The sequence below is a fragment of the Hermetia illucens genome, chromosome 6 (assembly GCF_905115235.1).
Source record: "Hermetia illucens chromosome 6, iHerIll2.2.curated.20191125, whole genome shotgun sequence".
Taxonomy (NCBI): domain Eukaryota; kingdom Metazoa; phylum Arthropoda; class Insecta; order Diptera; family Stratiomyidae; genus Hermetia; species Hermetia illucens.
In genome coordinates, this window is record NC_051854.1 from 31,235,053 (window position 1) to 31,246,255 (window position 11,203).

Genomic DNA, 11,203 nt, shown 5'->3' on the forward strand with positions numbered 1-11,203 from the left:
GCTGAAATACTGACGCAATACACGCTGCACGGTTACTCATGGAGAAACACCGTGAGAAGCATCGCCCTCTTTATATTGCACTTCTGGATTTGGACAAAGCATTTGACCGTGTGCCACATGAACTCATCTGGTATGCTCTACGACAACACTTAGTGCCAGAAGAACTCGTGCACTGGGTTCAGTTTCTTTACCACGATCCGGAAATTAAAGTTCGAAGTGTGGTGGGTGTATCAAAATCCCTTCGTATCTATGTTGGTGTTCACCAAGGAAGCGTCTTCTCACTACTTCCCTTTGTTCTTGTTATTGACACTGATCCGATGATGTTTTTCCAGCATCTAATAGCAAAAATTATCTCAAGCAACTTGTCCAAAAATGGAACGATCGCCTGATCAAACACGGGCTCAAATTGAATCTGATTAAAACTGAGTTTTCCACGACTGATCTCTATGAAACAGGCACAGTCGCTGTCAACCGCAGTGACCTGGCCAGAACTGAGCGATTTGAATATCTCGGGTCAATGCTATCAACCAATGGAGAACTGCGTTATGAAATTGCTTCACGCATTAGTGCAACCTGGTTGAAGTGGCGTTCCTCAATTGGTGTTCTTATTATTATTATTCTGTTAAGGGAAAGTCGCACCGCGTCCTTGAAGAACTATTGTGCCTCTTTTACTGGTTATAGTGTACTTATTGATCATAGTATTTCAAGCAGGCCTAAAACCGTTAGCAACTTTAGTATGTTCCCTACTTCCAGATGTTTCAGCTTTGCATCTGGTATTAAGTGTTCTCCCAGATGTCTCGACCTACTTTGCACAAGTGCCAGACACTGTCCCAGGACGTGTATAGAGGTTTATTCCTCCTCCTCACAAAACCTGCAGGTAGTGTCCGTAGATATCCCTAGCTTCCCTAGGTGATAGTTCCGCCGACAAAGACCAGTGAGAATTCCCACTATGATTCGGAGGTTCTTTTTCATCATCATCAACGGCGCAACAACCGGTATCCGGTCTAGGCCTGCCTTACTAAGGAACCCCAGACATTCCGGTTTTGCGCCGAGGTCCACCAATTCGATATCCCTAAAAGCTGTCTGGCGCCCTGACCTACGCCATCGCTCCATCTTAGGCAGGGTCTGCCTCGTCTTCTTTTTCTACCATAGATATTGCCCTTATAGATTTTCCGGGTGGGATTATCCTCATCCATACGGATTTAGTGACCCGCCCACCGTAACCTATTGAGTCCGATTTTATCCACAACCGGACGGTCATGGTATCGCTCATAGATTTCGTCATTGTGTAGGTTACGGAATGGTCCATCCTCATGTAGGGGGCCAAAAATTCTTCGGAGGATTCTTCTCTCGAACGCGGCTAAGAGTTCGCAATTTTTCTTGCTAAGAACCCAAGTTTCCGAGGAATACATGAGGACTGGCAAGATCATACTCAGTCACTCAATCGTCAGGCATTGATTCGCTGTCCCATACCTTGAGCACAAGTTAATGAACCACTTGGTGTAACTGGTCGCCTCCATATTTAACCAATTCGACTGTAATTCCATCGGCTCCTGGCGACTTATGATTTTGTAGCCGATGAATTGCACGGACTGTTTCTCCTAAACTTGGTGGTGGTAGTATTTGTCCGTCGTCTTCAGTTGGCGGGACCTCCAACTCGTCGATGTTCTGGTTGTTCAGTAGCTCATCAAAGTACTCAACCCATCGCTCTAATATGCCCATTCTGTCGGAAATCAGATTTCCCTCTTTGTCTCGGCAGGATGAGCATCGAGGTGTATAAGGCTTCATCCTGCTGACTTGTTGCTCCCTGTACTTTTCTAGTTCACAGACTTGTTGGTTCTCCCAGGCTTCCTTTTTCCGTCTGTGAAGTCGCTTCTCCGCTCGACGGAGTTCGTGATAAGTCTCTGCGCGTGCCCGCGTTCTTTGAGAACGAGGTCCTCTGTTGACTGCAGTTGATTGTCAGAAGGGATTCTAGGTGGTATTGTTATTCAAGCTCGGAGCACCATGCCAACGGAATGGTGATTCGAGTCTATATTGGTCCCCCAATATGTTCTGACATTCATCAAGGCTGAGAGGTGGCGGCGTTCGATCAACACGTGCTCAATTTGGTTGAAAGTGGCCCCGTCTGGAGAGGTCCATGTATGTTTGTGGACACTGCTAATTGAATAATCCGCAGTCCATTATCATTTGTTGCTGCGTGTAAGCCATGGGAGTCAACGTATCGCCTGAATACGGGCTCCTTCCCTACTTGGCTGTTAAAATCCCCAAGTATGATTTTGATATCATATCTGGGACAGGCTTCGAGGGTTCGTTCTACTGCCTCGTAGAAGGTATCCTTCTCCGACTCTGCAGTCTCCTCTGTAGGGGCGTGAACGTTAATGAGGCTTATATTTCTAAACATGCCTCGCGAGCGCCGAGTGCATAGCCGTTCGCTTATGTTTTCAAAGCCGATAACAGCAGGTTTCATTTTTTGGCTGACTAAGAAACCTACTCCGAGCACGTGGTTTACTGGATGACCGCTATAATATATGGTGTAGCGGCTCTTCTCCAGGAAACCGGTCTCTGTCCATCGCATCTCTTGTAACGCTGTTATATCAGCCCTATATTGGGACAGGGTATCGGCTAACTGCTCATCAGCTTCATCTCTGTACAGGGTGCGCACGTTCCATGAGCAAATGCGCAAATCGTTGATCCGTTATCGTTGCCGGGATCGTCGTTTTAAAGTCCATTCTGTCCGAGGCTCCGTAACTTCGTTTTTCCATGTAGGGTTGTCAGCTTTACCCAACCCCCAACCTGGAGGACCAGTTGGTACAGTTTATCCCGTTTTTAGGCGTGGGAGACTCGCCTTCATCCTTCTCCGTCTGCAGCTTTTCGGTACGAAAGAGCTCCCAGCGGTCACCACGTGGAGGTGGAGATAGGGTTTGGTAGTAGAGCTGTTGGTGTTGGTTTAGCAGGCATTTCCCAGGTTTTATGCTCCATCGTGGGTACCAATCCACGTTTCGTCCTTTGACCCTTTGACCTATACTTCACTTTGAGGTTCTTTTTGGTGAGGTTAAAGTAATGCTTTGTGCGTATGGGTTCGTATTCCCCAATAAGCACCCTGGACTGCTCCATCCCTGGTAGGCCCGCCCAGGGCCTCTTCATTTCTTAGATTCGTAGCCATGAAACCGTTTCCGATTCCACTAAAGGGTTCTGGGCCGTCCAAAGGCGTCCCTGCTCCCTTCTTCGCTAGTTCGTCCGCTGCCTCGTTGCCTTCCAACCCAGCATGGCCTGGAACCCAAAGTATCCAGACTTTTTTAGACGAGCCGAGTGTATTCAGTCTCTCAAGGCATTCCCATACCAGTTTAGAGTTCACCTGGTTGGACCTAAGTGCCTTGATCGCTGCTTGGCTATCGATGAGAATAGCTATTTTCTGCCACTATAGTTCCTTTGCAGATTAAAGGAGGCACATTTGTCTATAGCGTATATTTTCGGAATATGCTGGTGTATCTGCCTATTGGCTCAAAGTACATTTTCCTTAGACCAATGACATCGGCACCCGCTCCCTCTGATGTGAGGGATCCGTCAGTGTATCAAGTAATCAGTTGCTGGTTCAAGCCGTATGTCGCAGCCACGCTCACCCAGTTTACCTTGTTACTCCAATTTGTTTCAAACTTCTTATCGAAGTGAAACATCGTTGTCCTGTTATCCTTTCTTATCAGTGATTCACTCATACTACTGGCCATGCTGAATGTTGCCCTCCTTGCCTGCATCCAGAAGGACCTCCAGGGATACCGTTGGACATGTCCTCATTGCCCCACTGATTCGGATTCGCAGTCGCACCTTCCTGCACCAGGCACTAGTGACCCTTAGTTCAGTTTGGATTCTATCACATTGAGTATCTTCATATTTGCCCCTACAGATTAAATCAACATCGTCCGCGTAATCCTGGCGGCGATAGTACTCCACCCTGTAGCCTTGAGTGGTGTTCATGATAATGGAATTTGTACCTGTCGGTACCTGCCCGCTTTCTAGCATCTTGCCCATCCAGAATGACAGGGTGTTTCCCACTCCTTTGCGGCTCAGGGCATCTTGTATCTCTGTGTGCGATGTGTTGTCGAATGCTCCTTCGATATCCAAAAACGCACACAATGCGATTTGATTTGTTTCTATGGTATCCCGTAGTACCTCTGTCAGCTGATTCATAGCAGTTTCAGTTGACCGTCCCGCCCGGCAAGTGTGCTGATAGTGATGTAGGCGATTACGCTTTAGAACGTTAGTTCCAATATAAACTCCGCCATGCTATTAACATAGTATGCTGGTCCCAAGCCCAGGTAAACGAGGAGGGTTTGAGGCAACGTACTCTGTACTATCCTCAGTAAAACAAAAATAAAATGCTGAGATCAGGGAAAGAGATAAATAGAGTATAGTTGGAATTATTGTACTATGCTAAATCCTACCTGATCTCTCTTGGTGACAGGCCCCGCGACAGGTCGACCAAGAAAATGCATACAATGTCGTTACAAACATGATGATCGGATTGAGTCACAAGCCTCGGAGAAATGCTAGGGCGTCCACCTCAGTCGACGCGGCAGGACGGGCCCCGGTCGCATGGACGGCGTCAGGACGTAAGCAAGTTAGTCCGCACACAACGAACAAAACAAATACGTGTCTGCACGCTAAATGTTGGTACCCTAACTGGAAAGACGGAGGAACTCGCAAGAGCCCTTCGGAAAAGGTGCATTGACATCTACGCTCTGCAAGAAACCCGATGGTCTGGTGCCAAAAGCTGCGACATTGAACGCGAACGCGGTAAAAATGGCTACAAACTTCTCTATTTTGGTAACCCACACACTCAATATGGTGTTGGCATTGCCATCTCAGAGGGTTTCCATGATGCCATTAAAGAAGTCGAACGATTTGATGATCGGCTGATGAAGCTCACCATTATATCAGCTGATCGCACTATTCACTTCTTCACCGCGTATGCACCACAAACAGGTCGACCTGATGCCGAGAAAGATGCCTTCTGGCAACTTCCCGATGAAAAGACTTGTCACGTGCCTGCTGACGATTACATAATCATTGCCGGCGACCTTAATGGTCATGTGGGTGAAAAGGCAGACGGTAACAGGTGCCATGGGGGAAAGGGGTTCGGAGCGCGCAATGAAGGTGGCGAGCGTATAATCGATTTTGCGGACACCCATGACCTTGTACTTATGAATACATGGTTCATCAAACGATTGTCTCACCTTCCCACATTTTATAGTGGGAACAATAAAACGCAAATCGACTATATTCTCATAAAACGCCAACATTTTACCACTGTCACTGATTGCAAAGTCGTTCCCTATGAGACCATCGCACCTCAACATCGGCCGTTGATTGCCGTCCTGCGAATTAAGCCACCAATAAAACAGCGTGAGGAACGCACTGGCCCGCCGCGCATTAAATGGTGGCGATTTGGTGAGGAGAAAGAAGAAACAGTCTCACTCATACGATTGCCGACCATTACGAATGTGGAAGAATCATGGAACCAAATGAAAGACACGATCCACAAAGCGGCCTCTGCAACCCTCGGGGTCACTAAGCCCGGTAAGCGGTACATCAACCGAGATACTTGGCTTTGGAATGATGATGTTGAAATGAAGGTCCGTGAAAAGAAACGCCTCTACCACAAATTTCTCGACGATAAAACCCCTGCTAATTGGCAAATTTATAAGAATGCCAACCGGGAAGCAAAGAAAGCGGTCGCTGTCACCCGAGCGAACCATTTCAAAAATCTTTACGATAAACTGGACACTCGGGATGGCGAGAGAGATCTGTATCGACTTGCTAAAGGCCGTGATGAACGCACACAGGATATCGAACACTTCTGTTGTGTTAATGACAAGAACGGTACTTTGCTTACCAACCGTCGAGCCGCAACGGATAGATGGCGAAAATACTTCGAGCAGATTTCAACTGAAGAATTTGCTCATCCTCCACTTCGACAATCATTGCCGACATTCGGAGCAGTTCCACCAGTCAGCGCAACTGAAGTCGAGGAAGCAATAAAACAAATGAAATCGGGAAAAGCAACAGGACCTGACGACATCGCATCTGAGCTCTGGAAAGCGAAGAGCTGGGACCCAACACTGTGGCTCAGTGAATTCTTTAACCGGGTTATTCAGGAAGGAAGAACACCATCTGACTGGCAAGAAAGTACCACTGTTCCAATATGGAAAAAGAAAGGTAGCCCAGCAGAATGTTCAAATTACCGTCCGATCCGGTTACTTTCCCATACCATGAAGATTTTTGAACGCATTCTTGACAACCGTATTCGCGAAATCGTTGAAATAACCGTGAATCAAGCCGGATTTGTCAAGACTGCGGAACTACTGACGCAATACACGCTGCGCGGTTACTCATGGAGAAACACCGTGAGAAGCATCGCCCTCTTTACATTGCATTTCTGGATCTAGAGAAAGCGTTTGACCGTGTACCACACGAACTCATCTGGTATGCTTTACGACAACACTTCGTGCCAGAAGAACTCGTGCGCTGGGTTCAATTGCTCTACCACGATCCGAAAAGTAAAGTTCGAAGTATGGCGGGTGTATCAAAACCGCTTCGTGTCTCTGCTGGTGTTTACAAAGGAAACGCCCTCTCACCACTTCTCTTTGCTCTTGTTATGGACACCGTCACACGAGATATCCAACGTTCAGCGCCCTACACACTGCTTTATGCAGATGATGTTATCCTAGCATCTGATAGCAAAAATGATCTCGAGCAACTTGTTCAAAAATGGAATGATCGCCTCATACAACACGGTCTCAGATTGAATTTAAACAAAACTGAATTTTTGACGACCGATCCCCATGAAACAGGCACAATCACTGTCAGCGACAGTGACCAGCCCAGAACTGAGCGATTTAAATATCTCAAGTCAATGCTATCAGCTAATGGAGAGCTGCGTTATGAAATTGCTTCACGCATTAACGCAACCTGGATGAAGTGGCGTTCCACAACTGGTGTCCTTTGTGATCGACGTATCAACGAACGTTTCAAATCTAAAATTTACCGCAATGTCGTCCGTCCAGTCGCTCTCTATGGTTCTGAGTGTTGGCCGACCATAAAAGACAATAAACGACGTCTTGCGGTAATGGAGATGAAGATGCTACGTTGGACTAGTAGCGTCACACGTTTAGATCACATCCGAAATGAGGATATCCGCGATCGTTATGGGGTTGCACCGATCGTGGAAAAGTTGCGAGAGAGGCGTCTTCGATGGTATGGTCACGCAATTCGTGCAAACGAGAATTCACTTGCCAAGATTGGTCTGAACATGGAAGTCGATGGTAAACGACCAAAAGGCAGACCTAGGCAACGGTGGCTTGATACGCTGGATGGGGATTTGAAAGCCTCGAGATTGCGCCCAGATCAGGCATTCGATAGAGCCAAATGGCGAAGCCGATCACGACGAGGCCAACCCCGCTTGTGAACGGGACAAAGGCTGAAGAAAAAGAAGAACGTTAGTTCCAATATAGTTGTCTATGACCTTCTCGACCGTTTTGAGTACGAACGATGTTAGGCAAATTGGTCTGAATGATTTAGGGTAAATATGATCCTTTTTACCCGCTTTTGGAGTAAAGACCACTTTTGCCTGTCTGCATGCCCTTGGTATGAAATCCCTGAAGCTGTTCCGTTTCGCTTCCCTTATCGCGTTGCTGTACGAAGTCAGTGCATTTTTATACCTCTGCCAGTCCCCGGTTTGTTTTGCCCGGTTGAAGAGTTTTCGTGCCTCTGTTCTCATTCTGGCCAGGTTCTTTGATCAACCATGGTACATCCCTTGATGACTTCACTATCTTTGCCGGATAGCTGGCCTCATATGCGTCAATGACGATTGTGTTGAGGTTTTCCACCACCGTTTCTAATTCCAGTTGGCTCCTGATGTCACCGCTCCCTTGGTGGGCAATGTTGTTGCCCAAGTGCGTTGCGTAGGATTCCCAATCGGTTTTCCTGGGATTCCTTATTATTCTTTCTATTTCGGAGTTACCCTCAATATTGAATCTGATTATCCTGTGATCAGACAAAGAGGGTTCATCAGGCACCCTCCAATTCCTGACCATGCCCTTCATTAGGGTATTTCCTAGAGTTACATCTAGTACTCCTGCCTGGTGCTGGTCACAAATGTTGGAGTGTTCCCTACGTTGTATATTTCTAACTTATTGCTAAAAATAAATTTAAGAAGGTACTCACCTCTACGATTGGTGTCGCTGCTTCCCCAGACTTCGTGGTGGGCGTTGGCATCGCAGCCGAGAAGAAGTGGTAACGCCCTCTCTTCGCAATACTTCGTCAGTTTTGCGACTTGTTCCGGTGGGGCCCGGCTTTCGTCTGCTGGGAAGTATTCCGATGCCACAACTGCCTCTCGAGTGCTCTTCCCGGCTTCCAATAAGACTTGGGTAGCCACAAGGTCCCCGGTTAAGAACTCTGGAAGACATATGTATTTTAAATTACGTTTAAGAATTATGCAAGCCCTTTTCACATGAGGAATCCCAAATTACCTGCATGCTTCCTCTTTGCAGACCGCGAATCAGCCCCCGGTACACTCAGGGCTCCTGAGCCAGCACTATTCCAATGTTCTCCTTGGAACTTGCCCTTGCCATCACTGCAGATGCAGCTCTCGTATGGAGGAGGTTTATCTAGGTTATCTTAGTGCTGGCCATTGGCTCCGTTATTGTTTGGAGCTCTTTTCCACTGTCGGAGTGTCACCCTCCTCCTCCGACATGGCGCTTTCCTGCGCATTGCTGTCCACCCTAAGCCCTAGGAGTCCTAGGTCTAGGTCGTCCAGCTTCTGCTCTTCACTGGGCAGCAGGTCTATTTCACTGGTTGATCCAGTCCTTTCCGCCTCTATGGCTTTCGAAACTTCTTCAGGAACCTCGGTATGTTTTCCACCCGGTGTCTCCTCCGAGGTATCTTTCCTCGGCTTTTCCCTGTGCACATGCATGGGTATGTTGCCAAATCGGTAGTTGATATGGCAACTCCGACGTTTAATCGCCTCCAGGGATCGGTCATCTACCCCGATCGTGAGGAGTTTACCCTTGCCCTCCATCTTGCTTCTGAAGACTCTCTATAGTCGGGTATGGAGATCTTCATTCTGAGCGGTTAGGAGGCTCATAAGGCCTTCTCTTTGTATTGCCGCGGCTTGAGGCAGAAAAACTGTCACCATGTGGGCTCCTGGTATATCATCCATAGCACATGTTGACAGTTCCACCCCTTCCCAGCCTGGCAATCTAGGAACTACGATTCTAACCCATTCTGCCTTGTCTTCCGTCGCGCAGTCCACCAGTATAAGGCCTGGTCGAAAGCGTATCCCGGTGAACATCAGTTTCAAAGTCCAACCCTTGATCATCTGCCTGACGACAAGGTCCTCAATGATATCCTGCTCTTCACGAATGAGTACTTGCTCGGGAAACCTTTTTAGCAGTATGGCCAGTCGAATGCCCTTGACCGCATTAGCATAGCAAATGCCGGGCTTCCTGGGTCCTGCCTTCACTCCTGACCTGCCCGGGATTTCTCCCCCTTTGGGTTCAAGTTTGGATTTTTTGGGAGCACTTTTTTCATGCGGGCCCATCTCTGCTGCTGTCCGCTTTCTTTGCTCCGGTAGAGATGGCTTAGGTTTGTCCTGAGCCTTCTTAAGGGCCTCTTCTGGCTTCAGGCCTTCCTTCAGATAGCGCAGGTACCATTTAACACTGGCACCACTGAGACCTGTCTCTTTCCTGACGTCTGTTATATTTATCTTAGACGTGCTTTTGCTGGTCCCTGCTCTTTGAGCAATGGTGTTCGTTGGCTGTCGTCCACACAGTATATCAATGTTAACCTTGGATCCACTGCTTGACGTCCCAACTTCTCCCTTCTTGGGTGTAATCACCTGACTCTCAGTAATTCGGAGATGTCCCTCCGCCTGATTAACCAGTTTTGGTGCGGTACGGGGCTCCGCTTGTTTGGTTTTCGTTTTCTTTTCTTTTTTTGTACTAATTTGATTCCCACGAGTATGGGGGTTAAGAGGCCCGCCGTGCCATAGCCCCTCGTAGCACGGAAGGGTCTAACTTACTCACTGAGGCGACCGGGTATCAGTGAGGCTCCGTCCGAATACAGTCAGTTACCCCCGACTGCAAACTATCCAATGGGCACGGTTCACATAACACCCTGGATTGGGGGAGGTGTTTTTCGACTCCTCAGTCTAGATCCGTAGCGTTTTGTTAATAGTAGGGTCACCTTGTATAGGGTGTGGCTATCACCACTCACTCACGGTCTTGGTAGACGAGAGGCTTGGCCCTTGAAAAGCTACGCACCATCCCAGAGGAGAGACAGCTCATCCTCAGAGAGAGATGGGTTGGCCTCAGGGAGCTATGTTCCGCGTCAATCTATCCTGCAGTGCACTGCTTGACTCCATTGGTGTTCTTTGTGCTCAACGTACTAACGAACGTTTCAAATCGAAAATTTACCGGAATGTTGTCCGTCCTGTCTATGTCTATGGTTCTGAGTGTTGGTCAATTATAAAAGACAATGAACGGCGTCTAGCGGTAATGGAGACGAAGATGTTACGTTGGACTAGTGGCGTAACACGTTTTGATCACATCCGAAATGAGGATATCCGCGATCGTTATGGGGTTGCACCGATCGTGAAAAAATTGCGAGAGAGGCGTCGTCGACGGTATGGTCACGTATTTGGTGCTGACGAGAATTCACTTGCCAAGATTGGTCTGAACATCGAAGTCGATGGTAAACGACCAAAAGGCAGACCTAAGCAACGGTGGCCTGATACACTAGATGGAGATTTAAAAGCCACGCGATTGCTGTCCAAATCGTGATCAAGAGGATGCAAGGGGCATGCTATGTTCGGCCCGAGAAAATTTAAGAACCGTAAGGAAAAGTTCGAAATGAACTTGCTAAAAGTGGATTAAGATGGACTATCAAGAAAGAAGCAAACAAAACAAGTTTGAAGTGCGTTCACATATAATTTGGTTATCATGAATATGTAGTTAGTGTTTTTCAATCAGATCCAAACGGCCAAGTGCGTCTGTCCCTAAGTTAGCTCAATCGGATTTCAGCTCAAGGGACCAGTATTACATAAAAACTTCAAATTCCATCAACAATATGCCTACATACAAATGTATGTGCTATAAAATCGTAATGGGTTAACAAGTAAGGCTAGTGAAAACCATATTTTCCATTCTAA